General features: G+C 36.6%; 4 long non-coding RNA genes across 5 annotated transcripts in view; 2 read left to right on the plus strand and 2 right to left on the minus strand.

Annotated features, from left to right (window-relative positions):
- LOC144428340 (uncharacterized) overlaps positions 1–23,561 on the minus strand; it is a 283,628-nt gene that overhangs the window by 34,382 nt on the left and 225,685 nt on the right. The gene's annotated exons all lie outside the window — the stretch shown is intronic.
- Positions 2,728–9,316, plus strand: LOC120337965 (uncharacterized). 2 transcript variants are annotated; one of them, XR_013478261.1, is made up of 4 exons: positions 2,728–2,868; positions 4,247–4,372; positions 4,769–4,901; positions 8,375–9,316. It is a non-coding gene; the product is annotated as an uncharacterized LOC120337965 (long non-coding RNA). The 2 variants fall into 2 exon arrangements; XR_013478260.1 differs by lacking the exon at positions 8,375–9,316 and having other exon boundaries at positions 4,769–4,943.
- On the minus strand, positions 11,966–13,262 carry LOC120337971 (uncharacterized). The gene is made up of 3 exons (XR_005569047.2): positions 13,137–13,262; positions 12,717–12,832; positions 11,966–12,256 (listed from the first exon to the last, which is right to left on the minus strand). It is a non-coding gene; the product is annotated as an uncharacterized LOC120337971 (long non-coding RNA).
- Positions 13,408–15,049, plus strand: LOC144428375 (uncharacterized). Its single transcript, XR_013478320.1, has 3 exons — positions 13,408–13,529; positions 13,916–14,048; positions 14,910–15,049. It is a non-coding gene; the product is annotated as an uncharacterized LOC144428375 (long non-coding RNA).

Raw genomic sequence — 23,561 nt, forward strand, 5'->3', positions numbered from 1 at the left:
AAAAACGTCTGAAAAGTGTCTGAGCGGATGCGAAGAAGGGAACATTGTTACTTCACTTTTTGCATCTTGCTGATTGGCCAATGTCACGAAGTAAACAAGGAAGTTGATGCTCGGGGAAAGGTTCATAGGAATAAGGTTGAATAGAATTCGATTTATGAAAAGGGTATTCATTCTATCAGGTACAGCTCATCTCACATCATTCGGGATATTTATTTTATTGTAGTGTAACACCCCTAACGATTTGGGATCTTTTTGCTGTATGATGTAATAATTGATGCGATACAACAGTTAAGGCCAACTCACACACTGACCGACCATTCCGACGTCTTCGACACCCTTTAAATTAAATACAAAAAAAATTGAAGGATGTTCACACTGCGAACGTACGATCCGACTTTCAATTTGACAAAACGATCGGCAGTCAGAATGTTCAATTCCGTCAAAGCGACTGACCAATGACCACGGGTCGACAGTTTGTCGTTCTCTATTTGAAAGATAAATTTGCTTTAAATGGAACCTTGCGTGCATCGTTTCCCTGTGCGGTACCAATATTGCCGATTATGCGCGGAATCAGCGTTCAGTGGAACGACTCTGGCAATGCTTCTTGGAATGCTTCGATATCATTTGACAGAGCTTCCACAGTTCAAGCCCAAGTCACTTTTTGCAGTAAGTCTCTCGATATCTAAATCAATACTTATGGCGACACGATAAACGTATATCTCACGTGAAACCGATTTAGTATTTGAAACCCATTCAGTCAGCTTGAACCCATTATCGTGTAACATTTCCATCACGTTCTTAGATGCTGATACCACTGAATCGACTTTCTATTTCGAAGTAAGTAAATCAACCCAAAAGTCTCTATCGATAATAATATTGCGCTAATAGGAAATTTATTTCCGCTATCGTACGTAACTCCAGTCAAACCTTTATACGCACATGGCTGTTTCCTAAAAAAAAAACTCTATTTGACCAGTTACAAAGTGGAGAATTATTATCATCAATAATTAATAATAAAATTGATTTGGATATGGAGGTTGCAAATTCATTCCTATAATTTTCCTCGGCGTCTCGTCGACAATGATCGCACAGTAGTTTTCGAATTTGTCAAACAGAACGCGCATTTCTGAAATAAATTGAAAAAAATTGAACATCGATATCCACCAGATCGAAAGACTTCATACACGCGTGATTAAAAGAACAGACATTTGTATGTAGATGGCCGAAACAATCACGTCATAATCATGAAACATACTTTAGCCTATATAAAATACGGTACTAAAATTTAAATATTCAAAACATTTAAAAATGTTTGCTCAAGGACTCGATTAAGGACGGGCTAAACAGGGCCCACGGGGCGTGGGTTTGGCAGCCATAAACTTATATATATTTTTTTCATTCTTCTTCGTTTTATCTTAGATATGAATTTTATATGTGGTCATAATTTCGTCATTTTTAGCGTCTTTATCCACATTTAACTGCTAGGACATAGGTTTTGTATATGGCGTCATAATGATTCGAACAAAACACATAAATTGTGTTCTTTTATCCAGATAACAAGCGATTCATGACAAGAACGCTTATTTACAAACATTCCTTCAAGAATGTGGAGTATGAGGAATTGACTCAAAACTCAAATACCTTTAGAGAGGAGAAAACCAGAAATTAAAAGGTTAATGGAAGATGTGAGTTTAGCTTTCTGTTTAGATGATTTTGTAACCTTTGGGAGGGTGATGACGGAAGCTTTTGATCCTTCTCTAGAAACATTAATAATGTTTCATTTCATTTTGATTACTTGAACACTTGAATACATGCTCATTCATTAGGATATTCTTCAATATCCTAGAAATGTCTCAGACTATTTAAAACAAGAAGAAAATTTACAATCGTAGTTTAATATTAGTGGTTAGAAATCTTCGACAACGAGCCCCAATAAACAATTCCTGTCCCGAACTAAACGATTTGTTTCTGAACCAATTGCCAGTGTTTGATATTAGAGAGCAAAGTGTTTCAGCACATTGTCTGTGCCTTAAAATGCTTTCCCGATGAAATTCAACTTAGAATCGGTGTAGTTTGTTCAAAACAGTCAAGACGATGAAGCTTGGAATAGAATCAGAAACATGGCATCTGCTGAAAACAATGAACATTAACTTAATATTTCATACAGCAAGACAACCCAATTTTGCAGTATTATGTTATCACAGCTCTTTATATTTCAAATCAATCACCACGATATAGTTTAAAATTTAACAGTATACATACCTAATATTTTGACTCTCCAAGAAACAAAATCAAACGAAATAGGCTCTAGTCTAAAGTAACTAAAATCCAAGTTTTATGACTAAAATATTAAAGCAGCATTTAATTTGCTAATTTGACTGTAATACTGCTTTAAATTTTATTTGTATTATACCTGAGAACCTCAATTCTTACAAGAATTTGTAAATTTACAAATTGTTATTCCCATCAGATACATAACGAGTACTACCACCAATACTGATCCTGTAAACACTGATTCACACCGAATACTGAGCTAGACTGACACAAGGCATCCAACCATTGCGCTTCCAATTTACCAATTATCCTAATTAATCGAGAAACTCACAACATATCATAGTCACGTCAGACGCGCCTCCGATGATTACGTAAAAACGGCAAAATTTGCCCTGGTCAACATTCCGATGGAACAGTAACTGATGATTTAAGAATGTATGTTAGTAGGGGTCTCAGGATAGCGGTTACATGATTATGATTAGGTACTGGTTGCGTCGAACATTATAGGGTAGATCAGGGTGGTCCAAGCCGCGGCTCGAGCACATATTCCGTGCGCCCCGCAGATCAATTTCAGCGTTTACTACTAAACCATTGGTAGATATATGTATTTATTGGCAGAATATTTTTGAGGTATTTTTGAACTATTCCAACTAGGATTGGCCTTTTTCTAATCCCGTTGTTGGGATTGATGTTTGTTAAAATCATTATTTATATTTAGTGTGTAGTTTGTGCGTAAATGTACTCAAGAAGCTTTAAGTAGACAAAGCTTCATTATGTCACGCACATAGGTAGAATTGAATATGCGCACTTTTCTTTTCTGACAACTTTTTGATCATCAGGGTCGCAAGATCTCCAACTTGAAAGTTGTGTTGAACATTGAGTCACTTCTGCACTGTAATTGGGGAAGATATTCTTTTGTCAAGCGCTGCCAAAATAAATTAATTAATCGCTGAACATGTCTGTATCCTCTTCTGTGTTCATCTGTTCGAAAGAACGAATCAGTTGGCAAAGACGGTTCTAATCCATTCATCAAAATTGAGTTCAGAGACTGGCCATTCAATAGAGCTCGACGAATTATTTCCCCCTCTCGTACCATTCTTTCATCACCCCATTTTGATGACTAGAAAGAGGAGGTGAAAAGTGCCATTGTATACCCCTTTGGGACAGAGATGTGTCGATCTTTTGGGAATTCCACTTTGTAATAATTTCATAATGAATACACACATATATATAGATATATCACAAAGTTGGTTTGGTAATAAATGTATTAAGCGCTTTTCATAGCATGTATCAGGAAAATTGCCAATCATATCTCCTCGTTCCTTATTTTTTATAACTTGAAAATGATACGTGTACAGAAATTCAGCAAACGCGAGTACACTTTTTCTCCTTCATTGGTTTGGCTTTCATGCTCTTAGTTGTCCGCATTCGATGATCTTCAAATCTCCCTTTCGTATTAACACATTCTTCAAAAATTTAGCAAATGAAAAACTCAACATTTTTCTATCTGCTTCCACCCAGTTGCCTCTCAGCGGTGTCGAGCGTTATGTTGCATTATTCAATTACCGGTATAAGTTGTATGTTCCTGAAGTTGTTGGCCACAGTTATAAATATACCACTGCCTACTTCGAGTTTACAGTTATCAACATTTTTGAGCGAATCGGTTCTATTACAATATTTCAAGGATTTGATTTATTTATTTCTGCATGCTGACAAAAGTACCAATAGCACAGCAACTAAACGCCAGTTCTTTTTTAATGAGCAATTGAGAGTCCTGCTGCACGCTTACACAAATTTATTTCTGTAACCTTTTGTCTGACCAAAGTCAGACATCAGCAGACAAGCTGATTACAACAATCAACTTTTTAATTGTTCAGGGCTAGGGTTTTCTTTGTTTTATTTCATTTTCATTTAGTTTTATGACGTCATAATCAATCTTACAAAGCATTTAAATTTTGTTCTTTTAATTCAGATACCAAGTGATACAGGCAACGTCCGCACATTTACCCACATTACTTGAGAATTGTGGAGTATCAAAAATCAACTTCAACCTTCAGAGAGGAGGAGATGTTCGGAAATCAAAAGGTTAACAGATGATGTAAGATTAGCTTTCTGTTTAGATTGTTTTATAACTTTCGTAACAGTATTCCATTTCATTTAGAATAACTGAATTTTTGAATACATGCCTAACATATTTGTTCATGGAACAGCTATCGCTATGCTTTGTTTATTCTATGCTATATTGCTTCCATGGTTAACTTGCCTGATGAGAGTTGCTCGGAGTATCTAAGTTAACCAGTCTCAGGTTATAGCAGTGTTCCTTAACATATGGGTTCTCGGTGAGGCTGTTTAATGGATTCCACGAAGGTGCTGGTTTGAAACATTAGTATGTCATGGAATATTTGTGTTACCATGTTATGTAAACATACCTACAGTTCACTGAAGATATTGAAATTTATAAAATAGCTTAATAAAATTTGTTGTTATTCAACAGTAATGCAACGACGTCATACTATATCAATTGAAGACGATTGCGTTTTTTCGAGCATTCTACAAAATTAACTTTAACCGTTCAATTCAAGAAGCAGATGATGCGTGGATTGTTCATTTGGAATCAAACTAGTCTAGTAAATTTGCTTATTTTTTGATAATGTACACAGTTGTCTTGACGACGACGGTTCACGTATGGTTCGTTTATTTGGCGGGGGTAGCAAAACGACATGTCGACGGCTTAGGTAGCCTACGATGGGAAGTAATTATGTAGTTGCGATGAGGAAATTGAAACATAAGTTCGGCCAACCAGTGACGATCGCTTGGGCCTGTTTCGAAAAGGTCGTAGATGGCAAAGACTCGGGAATTCAATAGCCGCAAACTCTCCGATTTAAGTCATACGTTCAAGCATCCACAAAAACGTAGTTGCTTCTGCAATGATTTATATCTTTACGTTTTTATGGCCAATGGCGTAAAATAAATATCTTCACTAGAATCAAGCTTATGTTTCAATTGTCTCGAACTTAGACAGTTTGACTTTTAGTGTAGATTTCCTAACATGTGCCGCGCTTGTTCGGGTAAGCATCATTCAGTGATCCATGGCCTGAGGATCTTTACAAGAAGATCAAATGCTAACAATCATCGCAATGTCTCTACTCGTACAAACAGCGTTGCCAATGCAAATGTTTCAGACGTGGTGTCCAGTTTCAGCTTTTGCCAGTTGTAGTAAAGGATCCATTGGGCTTTTCTGAATAAGTTATCGCTGTGGTAGACTCTGCTAGTCAAATCTCAATTATATATACATCATGGATCGAAACGAAAACTTGGTCTAATAAAAATAAACCATATACCCGTGTTAGCACTGACACTTTATGAAACAAAGGCGTTTCACAAGATGCAGAAGTAGTAATATTGTCGGTGAAATCTGTTACCACGAATATTGGCGTTGAACAACGTGTTTGTGATCGAGTCGCGCATACCACATAGCTAAAATGCTTAAAAGAGATCAATATATGCATTACTTACACGATATTCCGTTGGCCGATATTGAAGCGAATCAAGCTATGATTTTAATCGCGTCGGATAATTCCATAGCGCACTTCCAGCATTTTGCGTGGAGTGGGTCGACAACATGAACCAATAGGAATTGAAACTCGTCTTGGTTGGACTTGGTCGGAAATTTGCGTACAAGTTTTGACAATAAGACAATTTTCAATTTTGATGCATTGTGGTTTACGTGACCATTATACCATGCTACAAGAACAAATCGGGAAAAGCTGGTCCAGTGAATCTGTAGGCACGGCGTATGATTTGTCGCTTAGTGTGTCGTTTAAAGATGGACGAGAATATATTTTCACGAACAGTAAAATTAAATTATTTTACCGTCCTGATGAATTTAATTTTATGGGGATGAATGAGAATTGCGAAAACTAAAACGAACACGCAGCTCGTATAAGAATAAAAAGTCTTACGAAACAACCTACAAAAATAATGATTTTATAAAAAATCGCATCGGAGTGATTTTTTGGAAAGACCGACAGCTATAAACGTCAATATAAAAGTCATGCTTCATATACTCGATTTTTAGAAAATGATATTAATTCTGCAATTTTTAACTGTTAAAATAATTGTTTTTGTTAAAAACAGCCATGTGCGTATAAATTATTGCTCCGTTCTTTCGGAGATGTTGATTCATCAATGTGGCGAATTTTTGTGGTATAACGGGAGTTACGTACGATAGCGGAAATAAATTTCCTAGTTGCGCAATATCAATTATCGATATCGACTTTTAAGTTGATTTACTTAGTTTGAATGGGTTTCGAATTCTAAATCAGATTCTACGTGAGATATACATTCATCGTGTCGCCACAAGTATTGATTTAGATATCGAGAGACTTACTGCGAAAAGTGCTTGGGCTTGAACTGTGGGAGGGGAAAGGAATTGCTTCATACTTGAACACCAGGAGTTCACAGGTTTTGTTACAAATAGAAAAGCCCTACTGTTGTAAGTTCAATATCTGATGCTTGAGATGACGAATTCAACAATAAGAGATTGAAGTCTTGATCAAAGTGGAGTAATTCTATAATTTTTCGAAATATTTCAATTCCTCGCCAATTCAAAGATGTTGATGAATGTAAATATTCCCTGTACAAATTTGGCATATTCTGTCAAATAATTTCGAAGCATTTCAAGAAAAATTGCCAGAATCGTTCTACTCAAAGCTGATTCCGCGCAAAATCCAACTGATTACTGCACTAGAAGAATGGATATTCCTAAGTTTTTATAGAATTCTGACAGATGGCTAGTTGGACCAGATTTTTTGCGATTGACTGAGCGAAGCAAACCAAAGCTATTTGCAATTAGTTTTGGAAAAGAGGACAAAAGAATACAGACACAAACTTTGATGACTCGATGTTGAGTTGCGGAAAAAGAACCGAACCTTGGAAGGAAAAATTCTGGCACTAGTTTTTGACCCTACTCGACCCGCGTCAGGATTCTGCCTCATTGATAGATGACTTCCTGTGAATATTCATGGGGTGGCTTTGTCGGCAGTCCGCGTGGTTATAAGTTTCAGTTTCGTTCGGGTTGGGGAAAATATTCGAATATCCTATCGAATATTAGAATAACAGTTTACTATTCTAATATCTGTTAACACAACACGTGGCCTGGACACGGCACGTCGTTTGTACGTCGCCGAATTGAACGCTCGGACAGCACATCGTACGAGACACGAGAATCAGCATACACTCCTGGCTAACGAGCGGACAATGGCGTCAGAATTGAGTGTTATATTTGCGGTCTAATATTTTTATTTATTTCCAGTGGATATTATATTATTTCAATTCCTCGATGAGCATAATGTCGCCCTAATGTTGCATAATTTTTAATTATTCAGTTGGCCGTTTTGTAAAATTGGAAACATTAATACAAGTTCTTAATGAAGTAACATTGAGTCGATCATATCAGAAATTTTCACCGATCCACAGTGACGACATTTCATGAGTTATATTTAATGCAAAAGCATGGATGTGACAGGAAAATACAACGAATCCCGAGGCCAGTAGCAAAGATATTGTTTACTTTTTCATTTTAAAGTGACGATAAGGAAGATCAAAGCCGACGCGAAATATAATAATCAAAATAAAGTTAATTTGGAGACGGGGATTTCAAATTAATTTCTATAATTTCCCTGGCGTCTCGTCGACAATGATCGCACAGTAGTTTTCGAATTTGTCAAACAGAACGCGCAGTTCCGCAATAAATTAAAACAAATTAAACATCGATATCCACCAGATCGCAAGACTTTGATACACGCGTGATTAAAAGAACCGACATTTGTATGTGGATGGCCGAAACAATCACGCCATAATCACGAAACATACTTCAGCCTATCTAAAATATGGTACTAAAATTTAAACATTTTGGGTTGGGCAGCCCTAAAATTATCTGTTTTGTTATGCTACTTCGTTTTCTTCTAGATATATATTCTATATGCGGGTATAATTTTGCCGTTTGGCGTCTTTATCCACCTTTAACTGCTGAGACATAGGTTTTGTATGATGTCATAATGTATATACCAAAACATATGAATTGTGGACCTTTATTCAGATAACAAGCGATTCAGGCCAAGAACGCTCATTTTCAAACATTCCTGAAAATGTGGAGCATAAGAAATTGACTTAAAACTCAAATACCTTTAGAGAGAAGAAAACCAGAAATCAAAAGGTTAGTGGGAGATGTGAGTTTAGCTTTCTGTGTAGATGGTTTTGTAAATTTCGGAAGGGTGATAATTGAAGCCTTTGATCCTTCTCTAGAAGCAATAGGTATTTTTTATTTCATTTTGAATACTTGAACACATACTCATTCTCCTGGCTTTGACGTTGGGATGTTCTTAAAATGCAAAACTCGACCCGACTATTCAAAAGAAAAGAAAAAGTTTACATTCGTAGCTGAATATTAGTGGTTGAAGATCTTCGACAACGCACCCCAATAAACAAGTCTTGTCACGAACAAAACGATTTGTTTCTGAACCAGTTACTAGTGTTTGATATTAGAGAGCAAGGGGTTCCAGCATATTATCTGTGCCTTAAAGTGCTGTCCCAATGAAATTCAACTAAAAATCTGTGTAGTTTGTTCAAAACAGTCAACACGATGGAACTGGGAATGAAATCAGGAACATGGCATCTGCCGAAAACAATGAACATAAACTAAATATTTTATACGGCAAGACAACCCAATTTTGCTGTATTATAATATCACAACTTTCAGCATTTGAAATCAATCAGAACGATATAGATTAAAAACATACAAAATTAAACAGTATATACATACCTAATGTTTTGACTCTACAAGTAACACAAGCAAACGAAATATGCCGTGGAGTAAATAAAATCCAAGTTTTATGTATAAAATATAAAAGCAGTAGTTACTGTGCTATGTTGACTGTAATACTGCCCTACACTATATTTGTATTAGACTTGAGATCATCAATTCTTACAAGAATTTGTAAACTCACAAATTGTCATTTCCAACAGATACATAGCGAGTACTACCATCAATACAGAACCTGTAAACACTGATTCACACTCAATACTGCGCTAGACTGAGACAAGACATCCAACCATTGCGCTTCTAATTTACCAATTATCCTAATTAATCAACAAACTCACAACATACCATTGTGTAATGCGCTTCGTAGTTTACGTAAAAACGTCAAATTTGCTCTGGCCAACATTCGGGTGGAACAGTAATAACCTTTGATGATTTAGGAATGTATGTTAGTATGAATTTCAAGATAGCGGTTAACTGATTATGATTAGGCATTGCTTTTACCGAGCTTTATAGGGTAGATCAGGGTGGTCCAAACCGCGGCCCGAGCACATATTCCTTGCGCCCCGCAGAACAATTTTAGCGTGTACTAAACCATTGGTAGATATGTGTACTTATTGGCAGAATATTTTTGAGTTATTTTTAAACTATTCCAACTGGGATTGGCCTTTTTCCTAATCCCGATGTCGAGATTGATGTTTGGTAAAATCGCGGAATTTCAATGTTGTATCTATAAACGTCAAGACTATACCAGGATGGAAATGATCGATTTAAGGACAATGAATTGTCTTGTGCAGACATGACCAAGCCGATGAGATGAATCGCGCTTTCATCTAAACTTCGTACATTAATCTCGCCTTGAGTAACTTCTCAATTTGAGAGACGTTTTGAGCATTTATTTTAGTAAAAACACTTCTTTATTTTCAAGCGTTGGCCATGTGACAGCAATGAGGAAACGCAGACCAGACTTAGTGGTTGTTCTGTTTTTCGTTGACGTTACCACCAGACCTTGTCACGCTAAAAGTAATGAAATTAGTCAAATAAATGAATTCATCATACAATAAGTGTAGAAAAAGTTACCAAGAAAGTAGAAACGTATTTCCTTCTCCACAACAACGTTCAATGACAGTGTTTGGTGTGTTTCCAAGTAATATCTACCACGGACGAATATAATTTTAAGCGACATTAAAAAATCAAACATGGGGAAAGATGCCAAAAATACCACGATACTTCTCAAGAAGCAAATGGGTAAACTCGCGATGTTTTATCACTTTTGGGTTTTCTTCTACTGTGGCCCGCGAGACATCGTCAAAAGTTTTTGCGTCCCACCAACCTCGCAACCGTGGACCACCCTAGGGTAGATCTTATATTACGGATGCTGCAATTAATAGAAACGTAAATGAATAATGCCTCGGTAAAAGATGTAGAGAAATCGATTTTCAATACGATTCCAGAAAATCTGTGGATTCGACACGCATGTAAATTTGGATTCGAATCTCGCTCCATCCCATTCACTAAGACAAGTGATAACTTCTTCATATATATAAATCACAGCGTTGGTTTGGGATCAAATGTAATTACTTTGGGCCACATACCATGTATTTGGAAGATTGTCAATCATATCTACCCGTTCCTTATTTTTTATAATGTAAAAAATTCTAATTGTACAGGCATTCAGTGAATGCGAGTATCGACTTTTCTAATCCTATTTCTCCGTATTCAATTGCTAGGACATCGGTGCCGTATGCGATGCAATCGCGAGAAAAACAAAGCATATATATTGTGGTATTTTTATCCTAGGGTAACATTCGAGGCACGCGAACGACCACACATTCTCTTTTTTGACACGTGTGGATACCAAGAGATAACCACAAAATACGCCTAAGAGAATGATAACAGCAGCAAAATATGTGGATAATACAATATGTAAGTTTAGCTTTTTTGACTTGTCAAATACTGGCACTATGATCTTCAAACCTCATTTTTATACCAGCCCATTCATCAGAAACTTACAAGTGTAAAGGTTGTGCATGTGGGATAAGTAGTGTAAACTAAGGTTTCCGACTACGACTCCGGGTTACAAGGTAACTAAAGTCGTGTCCTGTCCATTAGTATTTAATTTATTGTCTCCAATATATGCACTTTATTATCATCCTTAAACACATCTGATGTTGACGTCGGTGTTAACAGTCTCAGTACTTCAGTATTGGTTTTAATGATAAATTGACTTTTTTTGACAAGGACTCAAAGAACAGCCGCGAGTATGCTATCTCTACGCAATAATACAAAATAAGACAATGATAAATATAACATTGCATAAATTACAGCAATCCTCAAAACCTATTCGGATAATATATGAATAAACCTAACAATATTCTAATTATAAAATTCTCTCTTTATATTCATTTTGCAACGTTTGGCATAAGTCAAACACGAAATAGGAAAACTCATCATTAATAAAATATACAATTGCACAGCAGACTCTCTGATCAGCATTGTGCAACGAGCATCTACCTCGTGGCAACTAAATTTATTGAAGGCCGTAAAGCGTGGGGGTGGGGTGATAAGTCACTTATTACATCACAGTAAAGAGGAGGACGACGTAAAATTATAAAGCGAGACTAATTTGACAGTGCTTAAATGAAGGGGCTTAAGGTTCCGTAAAAGTTGCAATCAAACATTTTGTACATACCAGCCCCGTAAAGTATATGAAATGTTTTATGGATAAAATAGAAAATGATGTTAAAAAAAAACAAGAAATGTTTGCTCAACTATCAAAAACAATTGAAGGAATAAATACAGAAACAAAACCTATGAAGATGACAAAATTGTCAATGCAAAAAAATCAAAAAAAGGATAGAAACAAAAACCAGCATCCCCTCAGAGATAATTCGAATTATACACCTAATATTTCCATAGTGAGAATGTATGTTAAGTATGTGTAACTGTGTATGTGTGGTGTGGATGCTATATATATAGTATGTAGTTTGTGCGTAAATGTACTAAAAGAGTTTCAAGTAGACAAAGCTTCATTATGTCACGCACATAATTATAATTGGATATGAGCACTTTCACTTTTCTGACAACTTCTTGATCATCAGGGTCACTGCCAAAATAAATCAAGTAATCGCTGAACACGTCTGTATCATCTTCTGTATTCATCTGTTCGAAAGAATAAATCAGGTGACAAAGACTGTTCTAATACATTTATCAAAATTGAGTTGGGAGAGAAGACATTCGGATCATGACTCAGTGGTGTGAGTGAGAATTCGCTCCACTTCTGTGAGAAGAGACCATAAAAAGTATTAATTGAGAGACTGGCCATTCAATAGAGAGTCGAAGAGTTCTTCTCATCTCGCGAACCATTTTTTCCACCACTCCATCTGGTGACTAGAAAGAGGAGGTGAAATGAGCCATTGTATACCCTCTTGGGGTAGAGATGTGTCGATCTGTTGGAATTCTAATTGGTAATAATTTCATAACTTCTGCATATATATATATATTTATATAACGAAGTTGGTTTGGTATTAAATGTAATTACTTTAAGACTCATGGCATGTATTAGGAAAATTGCCAAACATATCTCCTTGTTCCTTAATTTATTATAGATTTAAAATTCTACCTGTAAAGGCATTCATCAAACGCGAGTACACTTTTCCTCCCTGATTGGTTTGGCTTTCATAATCTTAGTTGTCCGCATTCAATGATCTTCAAATCTCTCTTTCGCATTGACCCATCCTTCAGAAAGTTAGCAAATGTAATAGTTGTGCATACTCTACCTACATTTTTCTATATGCTTCTACCTAATTGCTTCTGAGCGTTGTCGATTTTAAAACGGGAAAAGTCACAACCGATGGTTACAGAGAACTCAATGAGTAGACCGGCGTTATGTTTCTTCATTCAAATGTAAGGTGTATGTTCTTGAAGTTGTGGGCAACAGTTTTAAATATATATACCACTGCCTACTTTGAGTTAACAGCTATCATCAGTTTTGTGCGAATCGGTTCTTTTACAATATTTCAAGGACGTAAATTATTTATACCTGCATGTTGCAAATCCATGATTGTGAAAAGTGACAATGGCACAGCAACGAAACGCCAGTTCTTTATTAATGAGCAATTCGAGAGTCCTGCTGCACGCTTACACAAATGTATTTCTGTAACTTTTTGTCTGACCAATGTCAAACAACCGCAAACAAGTTTACAACAATCAACTTTTTTAAAGTTCTGGTCTAGGCTTTCATTAGTTTTTAATTAACCTTCATTCAGTTTTATGACGTCATAATCAATTTTACAAAGCATTTGATTTTTGATCTTTCAATTTAGATAACAGGCGATACAGGCAACGTCCGCACATTTACCCACATTACTTGAAAATTGTGGAGTATCAAAACTCAACTTATACCTGCCAAGAAATCATAAGGTTAACTGAGGATGTAAGTTTAGCTTTCTGTTTAGATTGTTTTGTAACTTTCATAACAGTATTTCATTTTATTTAGAAAAACTGAATATTTGAATACATGCTTAAAATGTCTGTTTATGGAACAGCTATCGCTGTGCTTTGTATATTCTATGCTATATTGCTTCCATGGTTGTCTTGCCTGATGAGAATGGCTCAGAGTATCTAAGTTAACAAGTCTGAGTTTATAGCCGTGTTTCTATACACGAGGTCTAGGTGGAGCTGTTTAGTGGGTTCGACAAAGGTGCTGGTCTGAAACATTAGTATGTCATTAATTTTTTGTGTTATATGTTATGTGAACTACAGCTCACAGCTTATATTGAAATTTATAAAATAACTCAACTATTTCTTGTTACTCAACAGTAATGCAACGACGTCATACTATATCAATTGAAGATGGTTGCATCCTTTCGAGCATTCTACAAAATTAACTGTAACCGTTCAATCCAAGAAGCAGTTGACGCGTGGATTGTTCACTTGGAACCAAACTAGTCTGGTAAATTTGCTTTTTTTTGATAATGTACTCAGTTGTCTTGAAGAAGACGGTTCACGTATGGTTCGCTTATTCGCGTCTTTTGCGGGGGTAGCAAAGCTACATGTCGACGGCTTAAGTACGATGGGAAGTAATTATGTAGTTGCGATGAGGAAATTGAAATAAAGGTTCGGCCAACCAGTGACGATCGGTTGGACCGGTTCGAAAAGATCGTAGATGGCAAAGACTCAGGAATTCAATAGCCGCAAAATATCCGATTTTAATTGAGTTATACGTTCAAGCATCCACAAAAACGTAGTTTCTTCTGCAACGTAAAAAGAAGATTTCTACTACAATCAAGCTTGTGTTTCAATTGTCTCGAACTTGGACAGTTTGCCCTTCGGTGTAGATTTCATACCATGTGTCGCGCTTGTTCGGGCAAGCAGCATTCAGTGATCCATGGCCTGAGGATCTTTACAAGGAGATCAAATGCTAACAATCATCGCAATGTCTTTACGTATACAAACAGCGTTGCCAATGCAAATGTTTCAGGCGTGGTAGCCAGTTTCAGCTTTTGCCAGTTGTAGTAAAAGGTCCATTGGGATTTTCTGAATACGTTATCGCTGTGCTAGATTCTGCTAGTCAAATCTCAAATATATATACATCATGAATCGAAACGAAGATTTGGCCTAATAAAAATAAATCGTACCGTGTTAGCATTGACTCTTTATGTAACAGAGGCGTTTACAAGAGTAGGTACAAGTAGTAAAATTGTCGGTGAAATCTGGTTACGACGAATATTGGCGTTAAACAACGTGTTTGCGATCAGGTTACGCATACCACATTCAGCTAGAATAAAGAGATCAATATTTACCTCACTTGCAGGGTATTTCTTTGGCCGATATTGAAGCAAATCAAGCTAGGATTGTAATTGCGACAGATAATCTCATAGCACACATACAGCTTTTGCGTGGATTGGGCCGACAACATGAACCAATGGGAATTGAAACTTCTCTTGGTTGGATTTGATCGGAAATATGCGTACAAGTTTTAACAATAAAATAATTTCAAACTTGATGCATTGTGATTTACGTGAACATTATACCATGTTACAAACAAATCAGGGGAAGTTGGTCCAGCGAATCTGTATGCATGGCGTACATTCATCGGTGACCGTACATTTGAACCTATGCGTATATCCACGGGTTCAATCTATATGCGGGTGCTAAAACCCATGGGTTAGGGTTAGTATGGGTTTAACTCTCCGATAAGTCTTCGGTCTCTGACCGATATTCTTGTTACTTATCGATCTTAAGATCGGTAAGTATGTTGATAGGTATTTGTCTGTTTGTCTGTTTGTATGTTTGTCTGTTAGATGAACGCGATATCTCACGACGGCGAGCTTGAATCTGCCCCAAATTTTGCATGTGCATTCATCATATCTCTGACCAAAAGCCTATTGATTTTGGATGAATTATGTCGTATAATTAGCGAGTTATTAATCAATTAGTGATGGAACACGCGGTGTTGCTAGAGGTTCAGAGAGAATTACAATGCCCTCTCTGCGATGCGATCGAAACCGCAGTTTCTGTTTTGGAGGATCCTCTTTTTCGTGCGATTGTGTATGTGTGCGCAACACTTCTCTGTCTGCGATGCTGAGCGTTTGGTTAGGTATTTTGGTTACACGCCGCTTCGACATCAATGATCTGGAAGCGTTGTATAAAGCTAATTCGGATACAATCGGAATCATCCGTCGTATACTATCTTTGCGTTTGACACAAACTATAGGATAATCGACGTTCGCCATTACCGGTGGCAAATAGGCTATTGGCTGAAACCAAATCTAATTCTTCACTAAAATATCGCTAGGCTGTGGTTGAATAGCCGTCGCAATTGCGGTTAGCGCCGTTTTATTTGACACAAAATATAGGATAGTTGGCGTTAGCCATTTTCGGTGGTAAATTGGCTGTAAACTGATCAAAACGATCCAGTTCGGCTTTGCAAAATTCTTCATAAAAGTATTTCCTCAAGTAGCATTTTGGCGGCTACGTGGGGAGTTGTTACTTATCGATCTTAAGATCGGTAAGTATATTGATAGGTATTTGTCTGTCTGTGTGTATGTATGTCTGTCTGTATGTCTGTTAGATGAACGCGATATCTCACGAACGCGTGGTTGATTCTGCTCCAAATTTTGCACGTGCATGCATCTTACCTCGGACCAGAAGCCTATAGATTTTGGGTTAATTATGTCGTATAATTAGCGAGTTATTAACTAATTACCGATCTAAGATCGATAAGTCTTCGGTCTCCGACCGATATTCTCGTATTTAGTTTTAATACATATTTTTTGCGATCTTGCGAATATTTTATCGCCGTTAGAAAAATCTTACTATCTGCTATAAATATCCAGAGAGTACAACTTGATTTAGTACTTATTAAAATATAATTAAAGTATATTAGTTAACCAAGTAAAAAAAATATTTATCGCCTTGCTTTAATATCAATTTATTAGTTGTGTCATTTTAATCTGCAGTTGTGTTGACGAAATAAAAGCAATACTACTCAGAAAATATCATGACGATCCATGGACACAAATATGCGTGGTAAAGTGCCCGAATATTACTTATCGATTTTAATCGGTAAGTATGTTGATAGGTATTTGTCTGCTAGATGCACGCGATATCTCACGAAAGCGAGATTGAATCTTCTCAAGATTTTGCATGTGCATCCATTATATGTCGTACCAGAAGCCTATTGATTTTGGATGAATTATGTCGTATAATTAGCGAGTTATTGATTTATTAGTGATGGGACACAAGGTGTCACTATGGAGTAAGAGCGCGGTTTTGGGGGATCCCCCAACTTTCGATCGATAAGTCTTCGGTCTCTGACCGATGTCTTCGGTCTCTGACCGATATTCTCGTATTTTGTTTTAATTCGTATTTTTGTGAATTCTACAATCCTGAGCTGTTCGTACAACACTTACGGCACTCCAGTACTGTACGTACCAATGCCAAGGCAGTAAAGCAAAGAATCCTAAGGTAAAATGCCCTGGTAAGTATACTACGATAGCCCCCGCAAATTAGCGATTTGCAAGCGTTTTTAACCGACCGAGGATCATCATAAAACAACTTATGGTGGTTTCCGTTTTTACTTTGAGTAATTTGTATTGCCGCTTTTCAATTTAGAAAAATTTAGGTTGCCGCCATTGACATCTACCAGAAAAAAAATTATACCTCGTTGTTCGAGCTCGCGAGGAATACCACTTAGATATTTATCCACGCTTGTGCCGACTCGTGTTTTCATCAAAGTCCGCAATTACGGTAAATTGTGAAATCCAATCGTTTGATTAAGCGACGCGCAAGTGACCTGTCGCGTCACCTGTTACTAAATTTTCGAATAGTAAATTGCTATTCTAATAGTTGAATATTCGAATATAAGTCCAGTATATGATCCAGTAATTATGGACTTGATTTATGTTAAGTGAGTAAACTTGCTTTTTATGTTTTATGTAAATTCCAACAGGAATCGTAACTTGGCTGATGGTTAAGTTTCGCAAAACATTTCTGACTCGTTGCGGACTCATTCGAACGCTCCGCGGACTCATTTGACACCGCGGACTCGGGTTGGGAAACACTGCACTAAACGAACACGCAGCTCGTATAAGTTTCTAAAGTCTTACAAGACGACTTAAATAATAAAGATTCATTAAATAATCGTGCCTCAGTGCTGGGTTTCGAATTCTAAATCAGTTTTCACGTAAGATATACGTTCATTGTGTCGCCACAAGTATTGATTTAGATATCGAGAGATTTACTGCGAAAAGTGCTTGGGCTTGAACTGTGGAAGCAAGTAGGATTGCTTCATACTTGAACACCAGTAGTTCACAGGTTTAGTCACAAATAGAAAAGCCCTTACTGTTGTAAGTTCAATATCTGATGCTTGGGATGAAGAATTCAACAATAGGACACTGAAGTCTTGATCAAAGTGGAGTGATTCTATAAATTTTCAAAATATTTCGATTCCTCGTCAGTTCAAAGATGTTGAATGTAAATATTTCCTGTACAAATTTTGCATATTCTGTCAAATAATATCAAATCATTCCAAGAGGAATTGCCACAGTCGTTCAACTTAACGCTGATTCCGCGTAAAATCCCACTGATTACTGCACTAGAAGAATGGATATTCCTAAGTTTTTATAGAATTTTGACAGATGGCAAGTTGAACCATATTTTTTTGCGATTGACTGAGCGAAGCAAACCGAAGCTATTTGCAAATAGTTTTGGAAAAGAAGACAAAAGAGTACAACGACAATAACTTTGATGACTCGATATTGAGTTGCGGAAAAAGAGCCGGACTTGGGAAAGAAAAATTCTGGCACTAGTTTTTGACCCTACTCGACCCGCGTCATGATTCTGCCTCATTTATGACTTTCTGTGAATATTCATGGGGGTGGCTTCGGTCAGCAGTCCGCGTGGGTATAAGTTTTAATTTAGTTTGGGTTGGGAAAAATATTCTAATATCGTATCGAATATTAGAGTGACAGTTTACTGTTCTAATATCTGGTAACACAACCCTTTCCTTGGACACGACACGTCATTTGCGTGTCGCTGAATTAAACGATTGGACAGCACAGCGCACGAGACACGAGAATCAGCATACACTCCTGGCTAACGGACAATGACGTCAGAATTGAGTGTTATATTTGCGTTATAATATTTTTATTTATTTCTAATGGATATGATATTGTTTCAATTCCTCGATGAGCATATTGTTCCCCCAATGTCGCATGATTTTCAATTATTCAGTTGGAAGTTTTGTAAGATTGGAAACATTGATACAAGTTTTTAATGAGGTAACATTAAGTCAATCATATCAGAAATTTTTACCGATCCGCAGTGACGACATTTCATGAGTTACATTTAATGCAAAAGCATGGATGCGACAGAAAAATACAACGAATCCCGAGACCAGTAGCAAATATATTTTTCACTTTTTCATTTTAAAGTGACGATAAGGAAGATCAAAGCCGACACGGAAAATAATAATCAAAATAATGTTAATTTGGAGATGGGGATTACAAATTCATTTCTATAATTTCCCTGGCGTTTCGTCGACAATGATCGCACAGTAGTTTTCGAATTTGTCAAACAGAACGCGCAGTTCCGCAATAAATTAAAAAAATTAAGCATGAGAAATTGACTTATAACTGAAATACCCTCAGAGAGAAGAAAACCAGAAATCGAAAGTTTAATGGAAGATGTGAGTCTAGCTTTCTGTGTAGATGATTTTGTAACTTTCGGAAGGGTGATGAAAGTAGGTTTTGATCTTTCTCTAGAAACATTAGCAATGTTTCGTTTCATTTTGAATACTTGAACACATGCTCATTCTTCTGGTTTTGACGATAGGATATTCTTCAAATGTTTTTGACTATTTAAAAGAAAAGGGAAAGTTTACATTCGTAGTTGATTATTAGTGGTTGGAGATCTTCGACAACGCGCTCTTAATAAACAAGTCCTGTCACGAACTAAACGATTTGTTTCTGAACCAGTTACTAGTGTTAAGTGCTGTCCTAATGAAATTCAACTAAGAATCTGTGTAGTTTGTTCAAAACAGTCAACACGATGGAACTTGGAATAGAATCAGGAACATGGCATCTGCTGAAACAATGAACATAAACTAAATATTTCATACGGCAAGGCAACCCAATTTTGCAGTATTATAATATCACAACTATCTATATTTCAAATCAATCAGAACGATATAGATTAAAAACATACAAAATCCAACAGTATATACATACCTAATGTTTTGACTCCACAAGCAAAACAATCGGACGAAATATGCTCCGAAGTAAATAAAATTCAAGCTTTATAACTAAAATATTAAAGCAGTAGTTACTGTGCTCATTTGACTGCCCTAAATTATATTTGTATTACACTTGAGAACCTCACTTCTTAAAGAATTTGTGAATTTACAAATTGTTATTTCCAACAGATACATAACGAGTACTATCAACAATACAGAACCTGTGAACACTGATTCACACCGAATATTGGCCTAGACTGAGACAAGACATCCAAACAATGCGCTTCCAATTTATCAATTAACTTAATTAATCAACAAACTCACAACATACCATTGTGTAGTGCGTCAGATGCGCCTTTGTAGTTTACGTAAAAACGTCAAATTGCCCTAGCCAACATTCGGATGGAGCAGTAACAACCTATGATGACTTAAGAATGTATGTTAGTAGGAAATTTTAGGATAGCAGTTATACATAATTATGATTAGGTACTGGTTGTGCCGAACTTGATAGGGTAGATCAGGGTGGTCCAACCCGCGGCCCGAGCACACATTCCTTGCGCCCCGCAGAACAATTTTAGCGTGTACTATACCATTGGTAGATATGTGTATTTGTTGGCAGAATATTTTTGAGATATTTTTAAACTATTCCAACTGGGATTGGCCTTTTTCCTTATCCCGATGTCCGGATTGATGTTTGTTAAAATCGCGGAATTTCAATGTTGTATCCATAAACGTCAAGACTGTGTAAATATGGAAATGACTTCCCGTGATCGGTACGAAGAGAAATGATTGTCTAGTGCAGACAGGACTAAGCCGATGAGATGAGTCGCGCTTTCATCTAAATTTCGTACATTTTTTTAATTTGTGAGTTTTGTGCCATTATTTTAGTTAATACACTTCTTTATTTTCAAGCATTGGCCTTGTAACAGCAGTGATGAACAACAGAGCTGACTTGAGCCCCAAGCGATCTAGTTATTTTCAGCTGGGTCAAGAGTCCCAACCTAGACGTAATTTCGGTTGTTTAAGGACAATACCACCAGACCTGGTCACTCTAAAAGTAGTGAAATTAGTCAAATATATGAATTCTTCATACAATGAGTGTAAAAAATAGGCCAAAAAAAAGGAAACATATTTTCTTTCCCACAACAACGTTCAACCACAGTGTCTGGTGTGTTTCCAGGTAATATCTACCGCGGAAGAATATATTTTTAAGCGACATTACAAAACCATCTCTGTGAAAAGTTACCAAAATTACCACGGTATTTCTCAAGAAGCAAATGGTAAACTCGCGATGTTTTCACCACTTTCTGCTGGTTTTCTGCTACTGCGCTCAGCCCAGTTTTCTGCTACATCGCCAAAAGTTTTTGCGGCCCGACTACCTTCAACCTTGGACCATCTTGGGTTAGATAGTACATAACGGATACATACGGATTAGTCGGAACACAAATGAATATTGCTTCGGTAAAACATGTATAGAAATAGATTTTCAATACGATTCGCGAAAATCTTTGGATTCGACACGCATGTAAATTTAGATTCGAATCTCGCTCCATCCCAATCACTAAGACGAGTAATAATTTCACAACGTCTTATATGCATCACGGAGTTGATTTTGAATTAAATGTAATTACTTTGAGCCACATATCATGTATTTGGAACATTGTCAATCATATCTCTCTGCTACTTATTTTTTATACTGTGAAAAATTCTAATTGTACGGGCATTCAGGAATGCGAATTAAAAATTTTCTGTGGATAATATGTGGATAATAAAATATGTAAGTTTGACTTGTTAAATACTGGCTCTGTGATCTTCAAACCTACCTTACATACTAGCACATTCATCAGAAATTTAGCAAATGTAAAAGTTGTGCATGTGGGATAAGTACTGTAAACTAAGTTTTCCCACTACGACTCCGAGTTACAAGGTAACTAAAGTCGTGTCCTGTCCCTTGGTACCCAAATTGATGTCTTCAATCTATGTACCAACAACTAACAACTGAACAATACTGCAATCTGTACACCAACAATCCCGTACACTTGTGTTCAAAGAAACTTTTTTATCAGCCCTAAACACATCTTATGATGACGTCGAATCCGAGATAGGAAAACTTATCATTAATAAAATATACAATTGCAAAGCAGATTACCGGATCCGCATTGTGCAATGAGCATCTACCTCGTGGCAACTAAGTTTCTAGAGGGCCGTAAAGGGTGGGGGGATATGTCACTTGTTACGTCACAGTAAAGAGATGGACGATGTAAAATTATAAAGCGAGACTAATTTGACAGTGCTTTAATTAAAGGGCTTAAGAATCCATAAAATGGGCAATCAAACATTTCGTACATAACGTCCCTGGAAATTTTATGAAATATTTATGGATAACATAGAAAATGATTTTCAAAAAAAAAAAATGTTTGCTCAACTTCCAAAATCAATTGGAGGAATAAATACAGAAACAAAACCTGTGAAAAAAAACGAAACTGTCAATGCAAGTTAATCAAAAGAAAAAGGGATAGAATTAAAAACCAGCCCTTCCCCCTGAAATATAGATAGAATTATAGACCTAATATTCCCATAGTGAGAATGTATGTTATGTATGTGTAACTGTGTATGTGTGTTGTGGATGCTATATATGTAGTGTTTATTTTGTGCGTAAATGTACTCAAAGAGCTTCAAGTAAACAGAGCTTCGCACATAATTAGAATTGGATATGCGCACTTTCACTTTTCTGACAACTTGTTGATCATCAGGGTCACAAGATCTTCAACTTGGAAGTTGCGTTGAACATTGAGTCACTTCTGTCGTCACTGTAATTCGGGAAGATATTTTTTGTCAAGCGCTGCCAAAATGAATCAAGTAATCGTTGAACATGTCTGTGTCCTCTTCCGTATTCATTTGTTCGAGAGAACAAATCAGGTGGCAATTACTGTTCTAATCTATTTATCAAATTTGAGCTGGGAGTGAGGGCTTTCAAGTCTGTCGGATCGTCACTTATCGGTGTGAGTGGTTTATCGTTGAGAATTCCTTCCACTGTTGCTGTTTGAAGAGACCATAATTAATAATCATTGAGAGACTGGCCATTAAACATAGCTCAAAGAACCAATCTTTCCACCACTCCGTTTTCGTGAATAGAAAGAAAGGGTGAAAATTGCCACTGTATACCATTTTGGGATAGAGATGTGTCGATCTGTTGGGAATTCAACTTGATAATAATTTCATAACGTCCGCATATAGATATATATAACGAAATTGGTTTTGTACTAAATTTAATTACTTTAAGCCTTATGGCATGTATTAGAAAAATTGCCAATCATATCTCCTCGTTTTTCCTTTTTTATAGCTTAAAAATTCTAGCTCTATAGGCATTCAGCAAACGCGAGTACACTTTTTCTCCCTCACTGGCTTGGCTTTCATAATCTTAGTCGTCCGCATTTAATGATCTTCTAATCTCCCTTTTGTATTAAACCATTCTTCAGAAAGCTGTGCATACTCTACCTTTTTCTATCTGCTTCTACCTAGTTGCTTCTCATCGCTGTCGATTTAAAAACCGGTAAAAGTCGCAAACGTTGGTTACAGGGAAATTGATGAGTAGACCAGCGTTATGTTGCTTTATTCAAATGTAAGGTGTATGTTCTTCAAGTTGTGAGCAACAATTATAAATATATCACTGCCTACTTCGAGTTTACAGCTATCATCACTTTTGTGCGATTTCGTTCGATTACAATA

The sequence above is a fragment of the Styela clava genome, chromosome 10 (assembly GCF_964204865.1).
Source record: "Styela clava chromosome 10, kaStyClav1.hap1.2, whole genome shotgun sequence".
NCBI lineage: Eukaryota > Metazoa > Chordata > Ascidiacea > Stolidobranchia > Styelidae > Styela > Styela clava.